We start from the raw sequence: 13,132 nt of genomic DNA, 5'->3' as shown, positions 1-13,132 counted from the left end.
CGCCTATGCTCATTTCCCTTGTCTTTTCTAGTTCCCCCTTGTAACCCTCGGGTGTGTAATGGGGGTTCAAACGGTCAAGTGGGCACCGGAGTTTCCGTCCCATTAGCAATTCGGCTGGGCTTTTTCCAGTGGCTGTGCTTGGGGTTCTGTGCTGGACGGCTAGGAAAAAGTCTATTTTTGTTTGCCAGTCACCTGGCTTGAGCCTGGACAATGCCTCCTTAGCGCTCCGGACGGAACGCTCTGCAAGGCCATTCGACGCAGGGTGGAAAGGCGCAGAGAGGGCATGTCGGATGCCTTCCTCTGCCAGGTACTCTTCAAACTGGGCTGCCGTGAATTGGGGCCCATTGTCGGACACCAGAGTGTCCGGCAACCCGTGAGTTGCGAATAGGTGGCGCAGGGTTGCGATTACTGCTTCGGCCGTGGTGGACTTCATGAGTATGATCTCCAACCATTTGGAAAATGCGTCCACCACCACTAGGAACGTTTGGCCGTGAAAGGGGCCAGCAAAGTCAATGTGGATTCTTGACCAAGGCCCTTGGGGCTTTTCCCATTCTCTGACAGGGGCTGTTGGGGGTAGCGGTCTGGACTCTTGGCAAGCTTGGCATTTCCCTACCCTCTCAGCAATCTCTGCGTCCATGAGTGGCCACCATACATAGCTTCTAGCTAACCCCTTCATCCTTACGATGCCTGGGTGACCCTCGTGGAGGAGGTCCAATACCTTGCCCCTTAACTTAACAGGAATTATTACACGATCACCCCATAACAGGCACCCCCCTTGAGCCGAGAGCTCATCTCGTTTCTTAACAAATTCTTTGAACCGTTGGCCCGGCGCAGCGGCCACCTCTCTGTACCCAACCGAGTACAGTCCTTAACACAATGTCGGTATGATGCCCGAGCCACTTCCTTCGATGTGACTGGGCCAGAGTCCAACGAGTCAATAAGGAGGATGGGTGTCCCCGGAGTGGGGTCTTCGGTCGCCCCTGGCAGTGGGCATCGGCTCAACGCGTCTGCATGCCCCACTTCCTTTCCCGGTCGATGCTGCAGCTTGTACGAATAAGCGGCTAAAAATATAGTCCATCGGGTCAAGCGTGGCGAAAGTGCCACAGGCGTTGGGCGGTCGCCAGCCAGTAATCCTAGTAGCGGTCTGTGGTCAGTCACGATTTCAAAATTCCGCCCAAAGACATACTCATGGAATTTTTTGACCCCTGATACAATGGCTAGTGCTTCTTTGTCTAATTGGCTGTAGTTCCTCTCTGGGGAGGACATCGTTCTAGAGTAGAACGCTATAGGGGCTTCTGTGCCGTTTGGAAGTCTATGGCTGAGTACAGCCCCCACCCCATAAGGGGATGCATCGCAAACCAGCACTAGTGGTAGTGAGTCGTGATATTGGATGAGCAGGCTATCACTTGAGAGCAGGTTCTTTACTGCTTCAAAAGCCCTATTTTCTGACTTTCCCCAAGACCAAACAGTATTTTTCCCTAAGAGCCTATGCAGCGGTTCCGCAACGGTTGCTTTGTTCTTTAAAAAGACCGCGTAAAAATTAACCAATCCCAGGAATGCCTGCAGCTCTGCTTTGTTTTTGGGCGCTGGAGCCTTCCTAATTGCCTTAACCTTGCTCTCAGTAGGGTGAATTCCTTTCTTGTCTATCCGGTAGCCCAAGAAATCGACCGATTCGACCCCTATCTGGCATTTATTTGTCTTGACTTTTAACCCGGCTGTCCGGAAAATGCTCAAGACCTTTCTTAAACGCTCCCCCAATTCCTCCATGTTTTCCCCTGAAATTAGGACATCATCGAAGTAGGGAACTACCCCTGGGAGCCCTTGCAGTAGTCGTTCCATCAGGTTTTGGAACAGCCCTGGTGCCACACTAACCCCAAATTGCAATCGGGTGCACTTGAAGGCCCCCCTGTGCGTCACAATCGTTTGGGCTTCAGCTGTGCGGGCGTCTACTGGCAGTTGTTGGTAGGCTTGGGCCAAGTCTAACTTTGCAAAGACTTGCCCTTGCCCCAAAGAGTGCAATAAGTGTTGCACTACGGGAACCGGCAGCGCTTTTCTGTAAGGCTTTGTTAAGCGTCGCCTTGTAGTCAGCGCAAATTCTAATTGACCCGTCCGGTTTGATGGGGGTGACGATTGGCGTCTCCCACTTTGCGTGGTCGACTGGCACCAAAATCCCCTGATTTATGAGCTTGTCCAGCTCCTTATCCATTTTGGTTTTAGGGCAAAGGGACTCTCCTCGCCTTAAGCCTAATGGGGGCTACCTGGGGTCTAAGTTGAAGGAAATAGGGGTCCCCTTGTACTTGCCCAGGCAGTCCTTGAAGACATCTTGAACTCGTTAAAGAGAATGTCTTTCAAATTGCAGTCACTTCTGTAGATGCCAGTCACTCCCATGCCCAGGGCACGAAACCAGTCTAGTCCCAACAGACTGGGCAGAGTTCCTTCGACGATCGTGATGGGCAGGGTCTTCTTGTGAGGGCCGTACTCGACTCGGACGGAGGTGGTCCTCGAACAGGGATGCGATTCCCCTGGTAGTCGTGGACTCGTAGTCGTTGTGCTTGCAGGTGGCGCTTCGCGACGGACGGCAGCGACTTCGCCAAAGTGTCCCAGGACATGATGGTGATCGCTGATCCCGTGTCTACTTCAAGCCGGCACCGCACTCCCTCTATTTTTGGCCTGGTGAAGATCTTCTTCTCCACTTTGGTCGAGGCGCGGCCTATGACCACCGTTGTTTGGTTGGAATCCGCGCCTTTTTTGTTTGAGCCAATCGCGGGTCGCCTTGCCGATTCCGCGCTCTGATTGGCCGATTTGAATTTTCGGCAGGAAGGTTGGGCCGCTCGACAAACTTGAGCTAGGTGCCCTTTCTTCCCACACCGCCGACATGTCGCATCTTTAAATTTGCAGCGTTGGCGCTGGTGTTGACCCCCGCAGCTTCCGCATTCGTCTCGGTCCCCTTTGTCGCGTTTTTCGGTGCGGCAGACCCCTTCCTCGTCTTCACCGTCGGATTCGGTCTGAACCTCCTCCTGGTGCACCGGGGTTGCCTTCGCGCTCGCCTTTTGTGGAACCGGCTTCTGTAGCGTCTCTGCCGCTTGGGATGACATTTCATGTGCTCTGGCTTCGTCCAGAGCGTTGGCCAGCGTTAGGTTGCTCTTTGCTAGCAGCCGTCGCCGTAAACGGATGTCTTTGACCCCTCGGATGAGTTGCTCGAGGAGCACCTCGTCTAGATCACGGTATCCGCAGTCCTTGGACGCTCTTCTCAGGGCGGCCATGTAATCACCGATAGACTCGCCCTCCATCTGTCTTCGCTCCCCGAATTCAAACCGCCGCACATATTTAGACGGTGTTGGGGCGAAGTGGTTCCTTAGCAAAGTCTGTAAGGTTGGCCACGACACCGACTGCAACGGTGTTGGCTCTGCCAGGGCTTCCGCGATGTCAATGACCTCCGGACCGCAGTGGCTTAAGAAATAAGCCCTTTTTCGGTTGTCTGGAACTCCGTGCAGTTCGTTGGCTTCTAGGAAACTTTCGAAACGGGTCATATACGTCCCCCATTTCTCCTTAGCCGGGTCGAACGGTGCGGGTGGAGTGTAACTGGCCATCTCGCCTTTTCTGCCCTGGATTTGCTGGGTTCGGGTCTATCGTGCTTCAGCTCGGTTCTGGTTCTCCTCAGCCTCGAGATCCCATCCTCGTCGCCAATGTTAAGTTCTGGAAGTAACGAGGCTGGAGACCAGGGTAGTGACAACAGCTCTTTAATATAGGGTGAACCCAGCAACAGGCTGGGGGAAAAACCTCTCCTTTTATACAGTTCTGCTGGAGGCTTCGTCCAATCAGCAACGTGCTGATTTCCCGCTCAAATATTTAAAGGTACAACTGTTAATACATAACATAATTTATTTATTTATTTTGTCACAACAATATATGTAGGTATCATACAAAAGATTATATAGTATATAAACACATATATGAGTAAATATAAGGAGGTATAAGCATTTATATAGGAAGAAGAAAAGAAAAAAAAACAATAGGACAGGAACGGTAGGCACGTTTGTGCGCTTATGCACGCCCCTTATGGTCCTCTTAGGAATGGGGTGAGGTCAATAGTAGAAAGTTTTTGGTTAAAGCTTTTAGGATTATGAGAAGAGACCACAGAGTCAGGTAAAGTATTCCAAGCACTGATGATTCTGTTACAGAAGTCATATTTTCTGCAATCTAGATTAAAGCGGTTGACATTAAGTTTAAATCTATTAGTTGCTCTAGTATTATTGCAATTAAAGCTGAAGTAGTCTTTAACAGGAAGGACATTACAATAGATGATTCTGTGAGTTAAGCTTAGGTCATGTCGAAGGCGACGGAGTTCCAAGTTTTCTAAGCCTAGGATTTCAAGTCTGGTGGGATAGGGTATTTTATTGTTTTCAGAGGAATGGAGAACTCTTCTTGTAAAATATTTCTGGACACGTTCAATTGTATTGATGTCAGAGATGTGGTGAGGGTTCCAAACAGGCGAGCTGTATTCTAGAATTGGTCTAGCAAATGTTTTATATGCTCTGGTTAGTAGTGTGGTGTTTTTGGAAAAGAAGCTACGCAAAATTAGGTTTACAACTCTTAGAGCTTTTTTTGCTATGTAGTTGCAGTGGGCTTTGGCACTTAGATCATTTGACATGAAAACTCCAAGGTCTTTAACGGGATGGGGGTCGTCTGTAAGGTAATGTCCATCTAGTATGTATTTAGTTTTTGGGTTCTTTTTTCCTATATGTAAGACTGAGCATTTGCTGGTTGAAATTTGGAGTAATCTTCTGGGTCGACAAGCCCGTCCTAAACTGCCTCAGTTTTTGAAAGTATTTTAACATAACATAATAACAGAGTTGGAAGGGACTTGGAGATCTTCTAGTCCAACCCCCTGCCCAGGCAGGAAACCCAATTTTAACCTGGATAACTCTGTATGGAAATAGATTTAACTGACATTGTCGAAGTTCCATATTCAGACTTCCATAAGCTGATCCTTTCATCTTGCAAAACACAGCAAGGTGAATTTCAGCAAGCAGAAATGAAAAGTCGTACATATGGGTAGGAAAAATCAAAGGTATAGGATGCGGGGAACATACTGGATAATAGCGTGCATGCAATTTCTAATGGTGTTTTCTTTTTAATAAACAAGACAGTCAAATATGCTGTAAGTTCTATCATATTGAGATCTTCATGACAATACTGGGTAACAATCTGAGGTGGTTGTTTTTTTTTAAATGTTCAAAAAACTTCATTGATACATGGAACATATCAATCATGCCTACATTTAGAAGAATGTATTTGGTCTCTTGGTAATGAAGCGTGGCTTATGCTGACGGCGCAACACTCTGTGTGGAAGAGGGAATTTAATTTTAGAATCATGGAACTGTTTGACGGCAGGTCTGTGGTATTTGCTAGCAGCAATCTCTTCAACCTTCATGACCTGACTAGAATGAGCACGGGCTCTGTGACGTGCTCCCATATCACGATAGCACTGTGTAACAGTTCCAGCAGTTGTTAAATCCCTGTAGTCCCTGTACATACTGTGAGTTCCACTACGAGAATCATAGCGCAGCCAGATACAAAATTTTTCACCTTCAGAGGAGACATCCTGTCAAAAACCTGTCCACAGTATACAATTTCCCCAGAAGATTTTTTCATCTTCTTCAGCTGTGAGACAAAATACCAGAAACAGGACTTTGCAGCAACATGGTTAGGAGCAAAGATATGCATCCGATAGAGAGGTGGTATTGGACATTTGGGAGTAGGAAGGCATCTCCCAACTTTATATTCCCTCAGCATGCCCAACACCTTCGTGGTGTCGCTTCTCTCGCGGCTGCCCAGAAAAGTCTTGAGTTTTTGATAGGGAGCAAGCAGCTTCAGCAAATAACATTTACATCATTTACCATACAAAAGGATTTCCCAAGTGTTCACAGTTCTTTTTAATTCATTTTTGAGAACTGAACTTCAGTTTTCAATTCAGATAGATCGATCAGTTTCAGAGTGTGATTGAACACATATAAATGCATGGTGAATTTTCTCATGGATTACCAAATGAGATGATAAATTTTGCTGATTTTTTTCCTTTGCAACCCCTGACCTGATCTGGTCCATCTTTAAAACTGAGATACCTTCTACCAGCTTATACCAAATACTGTCCCATTCTGTTCAATTTTCTACCCTACTAATCAACAATTGAGTTCTGAGTTCAAGAAAAGGTTTTAACAACAAAATTTATATCACTCAACATAAACCTAAAATCTGATGCATTTTATATTAAAAGCCAATGGTGGATACTATCATAAATATGCATATGATTGCAATTTCCCAATCATTTTGTGATAGAGATCAGGTAAAAAGCTGATTAGTGTCTTCAGAAAACATGCCACACAATATCAAACTCACCAAAAACATCCATACTTTTTTTTTTATTTGAATGGAATACATTCTTATTTGGATCAGTTATTTCTAGAATGGTTAGCATTTCAAATGGACTATGTACCTCTTTTTAAGGAGAAAAGGACATCAAAATGTTAAATCTGCTTTGGTTAGTTTATAGTAGAAAATTGGGACTTTTTTATGCGTTTTAAATAAGTTTTTGCCTATAGCTAAAAGTTGAGATGCGGAAAGTCTAGTTTTTATATTTAATGTTAATATTTTAGAGCTCTGTTTAGACTTTTTGCTGATAATTGGATAAAGAGAATACGTTGCTTATTTGATTTGTTTATTACTAAGAGATGGGTTATGGGATGAAAAGTTTTATATTTGTTAACTAAGAGGGGTGAAGAGATTATGAAATTATCCCAAAGATGCTTTTTTTTCAAAAGGCAACTGGACTTTCTTGTTTCTCTTTGTCCATCTGTGTCAAAATTGAACAGCCCTCTCTCAACAGAGGAGGTGGGATACAATATCATCTATCTCCAGTCTAGAACAAGTCCTTCAGCAGTTCCAAGAAGACTCAAAACCCATTTGCACTACTCCAGTGACTCTGAGGACACAGATAAATCTCCAAGTGGCCTTAATGACTCTCTAAAAGAATGTAAATGACAGCTGTGTGCAAGGAATATAAATTCTTCCATTCCCCACCATCCAGTTGGAGCTGAAGAAGCTTCTTGGATGAAAAGCGAAATGTCTTCAAAGAAAACAGGGAAGTCCAGTTGCCTGTTGAAAAAAAGAACCTTTGGGACAACCATGACCTGGATGACTGAGAATCTCCATAGAGAGATTGTGAAATTGTTGATACTTGTAACGAGAGTGGGAAATTACTTTCTTAAAAGGGGATTTTATTTGCTTTTTATTTTTTCATTTTTCTATCTTGTACTATCATTTATTGTTTTTAAAAATCTTAATTAAAAACAAAAACATCCACATCTGCGAATGTGATTGTCTCTATATTCTGAATCAGCATGAAAAACTACATCATCAAACATTTTTCTATACAGACTTAAGATAACACAGTTACATATATTTCACAGATCACAACTCTTCAATACTGAAATGAAGCAAGGAAGCAAAAAACAAAAAAACAAAAAACCCAAGTTTAGAAAATCCCAGAAAAACAAATGGTCTTTATTTTCTGGTAAAAACTTTCCACTTAGGTTCTGGAGAGTTGGAGGATAGTATTGGAGGCGATGGGTGTGTTACTGAATCCTGGGAAGGGGCAGGTGCTATTCAGAAACTTTATACATAATTTGAGCATATAATTCCTATTCCTTCTGAATTTAGCATTTCAATACATGAAATGTACATCCTATCTCAAATATTATAAAGTTTCCTCTTTTTAAAAAGCCCAATAGGTAACTCCCTAGACATTCCTATAAATGTTAGTTTTATGCAGGCTTTGTCCTTTTTATTGGGCTGCAAGTTCCTGAAAGATGGATACTTTAAGTAGTCTTCACAAGACAGTCCTTTGCCTCCTTTCACTTTAAGTCTAGTAGTTTCTCCTCTTTTGAGAACTTCCTGATAGGAGAAAACATGGACATTTTTCTCGTCATTATACAGCAAGTCATTGGGGACAGTGGGCAATATAATTCATACTGTTCACACCTGTTAGACAGTTCTGGGATTTTCGGGTGAATGGGAAGTGTCATTATCCAGTTCACGCTAGCCCAAAGCAAATTTTAACTGCATAATCAGTTAGCAATCAATGCACTGTGAAATATAAAGGTTCACTAAACTATTAAGAAGTCTGTGCTCTGAAGCAGATTCAAAGGGTTTCTCTCCTTACCTCACTTTTTCATCTGGACTAAACCCAGATTTACTCACCAGAGATCTGAGTCTCCAACCACCTATGAATCTGGCTCAGAGAAGTCACAAGAGAAAAAAAAAAGCTCAAAGGGCCTCTGTTTGGCCGAGCCTCCTCTTAAAAGGGCAATGAAAGACTACTCAAAGCCACTTAAAAGGGCAATGCAAAAGGGGCATTTTAGCTTAGTTTTACAGTTAGTAGTTTCTTTAGTGACAAAGTTATAACGGCATTGAAAAAAGTGAGTTATGGCTGTTTTTCACATTTACAACTATTGCAGCACCTCCATAGTAATGTGATCAAACTTCGGATGCTTGGCAACCGACTCATATTTATGACAGTTGCAATGTCCTGGGGTCACGTGATCACCTTTTGCAATCTTCTGACAGACAAGGTCAATATGGAATCCAAATTCACTTAATTGTATTATTAACATAACAACTGCAGTGATTCACTTAACAATTGTGGCAAGAAAGGTTGTAAAATGGGGAAAAATTAACTTAACATCTGTCTCGCTTAGCAACATAAATTTTGGGTTCCATTGTGGTCGTAAGTCAAGGACTACCTGTATACATATTTATTAGAAAGAAAGGGTCCTGGATATGTAAGTCCAGAACTGCAGTCTTCTGCTATAGTTCAGGGTTACTTTTTATTATTGAAGCTTTTTAAAGATGCAATCTTATCACATGCGATTAAGCTTCATTAAATGTTGCTGGCTGGGAAACTCTGGAAGCCGAAAGCCATGCATCTTTAAGTTGCCAAGGATGAAAAACACTGATTTACTGGGATTCAGCATTCAAAAAAATTGGCCACTGCTGTGTAAAAAAAAAAGAAAAGAAAATAGGGGCACATCCAACTATATGCTCTTTAACCTGAAATTCTTGCTGATTTTAAATATTCTGTGGAGCAGAAAAGTATAATGATAGATTATTTTCCATCAGGTTAAATGGTGAATTTGGTCAATTTTTTTATTATCCAGACATGCCATGTAAGTTGTACTGGCCAGAGGAAAAACAAATCCAGTATTCATTTTACAGAAATGCCATAATTATTAGGCAGACTCAAAAATAAAATAATAATAAAATAAAATGCAAGCTTTCAAAATCTGTCATTTGGTGCCACAAAATCAACCTTTTTAAATGAGTCAGTATGCTTATTTGAGAATAGGTATGACTGGGTGTATTTAAGCTGTCTTGCATGTTAATGTTGACCTGAAAGACAGGATATAAATTAAAACTATTGCAAGCAAATATACTAGTTCTAAACAAATATTCACTTTCTTCACTGGTTAACTCTTCAGGCAGATTTAATGTAATCTATAAAGCAGCCAATCACATTTTATTCTATGTCTTTTAGGCCAACCAGATCCATGCAATTAATTTACAGGTGAACGTCTCACATGAACTCAGGAACAGAAAAAAGTGTAGTTCAGTTAATCTCTGTAAGTTGGCTGTGTGAACAAGGTAGTGTAATGGGTTAGTAGAGATGACTTTGAGGAAGAAAAGAAGAGCTGCATCCAAGACACAGATCTGATAAAAGAAATTTGAGTCTGAGGCAGAAATGTAACCTGACCCCTTTCTAGTTCTCATAAAAAAGAAATCATCTTTAGATTTTCAAATTTCTCTAATTGTAACCTTACAATAAAATTGATATTAGCATTCATAACTTTGGTTTCCTAGTCTGGTTTACTTTGAAAGTCTGACAAGCAGAAATATAGTACATTGTAGATAAGACTGCTGCTGAGTTACTTTTGCCCATATCCAGCTAAGTTAAGTCTGATTGCACAGACACAACTTGTGCTGTTTTCTTGAAAACAGTGTTGCTTGCCAATGCCTTCTTCAGGGATCTTTGGTTCTGTTTTCAGCAGCCTGGCTTTCCTTGTGCTCTCCCATAAAATATTAATTAAGTCCAACGGCTCTTAGCTTACAGATATTTTAATTTTCATTCTAAATTATCACAAAAGAATGTAGATTCTTCTTTAATTATCACATTCTGGATGTATTATGTGAAGACCTAATTCTCTGGAGAATTTCATTACACTGAAAAAGAGAACAGGATAACCAACCTCAAGGCAGACTGACTCAATTACAACACTGCTGGAAACCCTGAAGGAATGATGCTCCTGGAGAAAATCTATCTACATATTGAGTAAGAATCAATACTGGCTTGATGGCACCTAGTCAATCAATCAATCAATATTTTCTTTTTAGATATGAGTAGCTATAATTTAGGATAATTTCCCCCTATTATAGACATTGTAGAAGAACAGCTGTGTTAATCTAGTAACCTTAAATCTGAAGGAGTCTGGTAATACAATTTCCAACACATTAAGGTATAAAGTATTGTGAGCATAGTTTACTATTTTTAAATACAGTGTATTGGTTGGAAAGGTGCTTCCAAACTCATCCTGATTCCTGCCCCTCATAAAAATGGTAAACTCCTACAGCCAAATATTAGGTCTCAGAAACTATTACTTATTAGTAAACTCATTTATTTAGAAACTGGAGAGAGGAGACTGCATGGGGAATGAATGGTATTACTGTTCATCAGAGACAACCATGATCTAGCAAATGCAGAAGTCTTGCAAATCATAGCAACAGTATAGACAGCATAGCAACAACAGCTGCAGCAATGAAAGAAAGAAAAAACCCAATATGGGTTGTGAGAAGAACAAACGTAAGGAATGAAAAGTCAACAGCTAAAGAGCTCTGCAAGAGTCCATGTCACCAACATGATTGATAGTAAGTAATGAAACCTCCTCCTCTGTTCTTATACTTAAATAAACATCAACATTTCATTGTGTATATGTGTCTGCTTATTAATCTATGTGTATGGTGTTTTCCTGATGACCAAGTAGTAATTATTTTCACAAAGTTCTTCTTGTAGATGCTGATGCTATTTTTAAGGAACTAGGATTTTCAGAGTTTGGTCAAGCTAGATTTTTATTAGCATTTGTTACACTTTCAAACTTCTGATCAAAACATGTAGGAAATCACTCATTTTCTCCTAATGTCTTGCCCAGTGAAGCCTACTCGGATATCAGGATTGCTTGTGACTTAAGAGCTTGACAGAGCTCCTCTTCACATGCTGTTCACGATAGAGGCATTACGCTGGATATTGGTTGGGACAGCAGGATTCCTATTACAGAAGGCTTACCCCAGAAGAAGTATGACTAGGGTCAACATTTTTAAAATGTATGCATGCATTTTAAATCTTGCCTGCTTAAATTGTATAAGTCTGACATATACTGTTCCACCATCAATGGTATTAGAGCTGAATACTACTGATCTATTTATCCTGCCAAACACAAAAACAATTCCCAGGAATTTGTATCTTGAAAACATGAAATGTCATAAAAAGCCTAACATCAAACTATGACAAACATCGACACAATATATTAGGCACAATTCATTCCCTTCTAGAACAGCTAAAGCTTTCAGAAGACCAACCATGAAAAATACAACGGAAACACAATAAGTGATTCTTTAAGGCAATGGGCCTTCATATTAATTTAAGAATAAAATCTGGTGAGGATAGCTTCTAATTCAGCATGGATAGAATTGCACTGTAGACTCATGAATTCCGTTCAGAGTACATGATTACTGTACAGTGCTGAACATAAAGGCAATAATTCCACTTGTAGTCTTTTGCTATGCAGTTTTGGCCGCAGGCAAGTTAATTTGATATTTGTGATCATTTATCTTCGTTGTCTGACACGAAGACCAAGTAATGTAGAGCACCGTTTCTCAACCCTGGCAACTTTAAGATGTGTGGACTTCAACTCACAGGATTTCCAAGCCAGTCCACATATCTTAAAGTTGACACAGTTGAGAAACACTGATCTAGTGCCAGATTACCATGTTGGAAAAAAAAATTTTACAATATATTTTTAAAAGCTTCTGTTCTTCCAAGCTAGTGTGCTATCCAGCTATTTCTTACTCTATCTTCCTTTTTTATTGACTTTTTCCATGTGTAAAATAAACCAGAACAATGCATTTTATCATAGCAAAGCATCTAGTCATTTCTGCAGCTGTCATTGCAGAAAAGTATACAATATTCCTATTTTCGATTAGAAAGGAACCCTACACTCCAATGACATCTCTGGGGGCTGGGAAAAAGTTTTGCTCTTGCTATGTAGATGGAACAGCTGTCACCTGTTATATCCACTGAGACTAACCCAGTCCAGAAAATGGCACTAAACAGAGACAAAGAAGCCAACTATGCCAACATTTAAGCTCTATTGGAAAACAGCTAATGGACACAACTCAATTATGACATGTTCCAGCATTCTCCTACACACAAAATGATAGCACACTATACAAAGTGATAGCATAAACTCACATCATGCTATCATTGTATCCTAATCCTTTGTGCTCAGTACTATAGACAGCAATTGCCCTATGGATAAGGAATCATATCCTCCTCTGCTATTCACATCCATTACTTTGTAAAGAGATTGTTGGTTCACACAAGGCAGCAGGCAAATAGATGTCCAAGCAGGAAGACAATATTCTAGATTCCCCTCAGGGAGGGGAAAACTCAACTGTTAAGGTGGAAGAGAAATTGCCCAGGACACACATGTTAACCACAACTATGTGTGTCATTATAACTATGGCATAATGATTGGTTGAACATGAAGATTTAATGAACCTAATCAATTGTTATTAAATAAACCAGTTACAAAAACTATACCAGTGATGGCTAACTTTTTGCTGCTGCGTGCCAAAAGCAGGGGGAGCACATGGGGGGGGTCACGCACATGCGTGCCCACACCCATAATTCAATGCGCGCCACCTCATGCACATGCGCACGTGACCCCTCTGCGCTCCCCCTGCTTTTGGTCTGCAATGGCACAGTGGGTCCAGTAGGGCCGATTTTCGCCCTCCCCAGGCTCCA

General features: G+C 41.6%; 1 protein-coding gene and 1 pseudogene across 3 annotated transcripts in view; both read right to left on the bottom strand.

Moving 5' to 3' along the window:
* PTGR2 (prostaglandin reductase 2) overlaps positions 1–13,132 on the bottom strand; it is a 33,228-nt gene that overhangs the window by 18,741 nt on the left and 1,355 nt on the right. Inside the window, exon 1 of one of the 3 annotated variants that reach the window (XM_058161976.1) lies at positions 8,260–8,306. The exons of 1 other annotated variant lie outside the window; for it this stretch is intronic. The gene's annotated coding sequence lies outside the window, so the exon portion shown is untranslated. Of the gene's footprint in view, positions 1–8,221; positions 8,307–13,132 lie in introns of those variants that run through there. One more of the 3 variants, XM_058161977.1, reaches the window with a different exon arrangement.
* On the bottom strand, positions 5,218–5,811 carry LOC131187572 (large ribosomal subunit protein eL20-like; annotated as a pseudogene).

Source organism: Ahaetulla prasina, chromosome 1 (genome assembly GCF_028640845.1).
Source record: "Ahaetulla prasina isolate Xishuangbanna chromosome 1, ASM2864084v1, whole genome shotgun sequence".
Lineage (NCBI taxonomy): Eukaryota > Metazoa > Chordata > Lepidosauria > Squamata > Colubridae > Ahaetulla > Ahaetulla prasina.
This window is presented reverse-complemented; position numbering and strand designations above follow the sequence as displayed.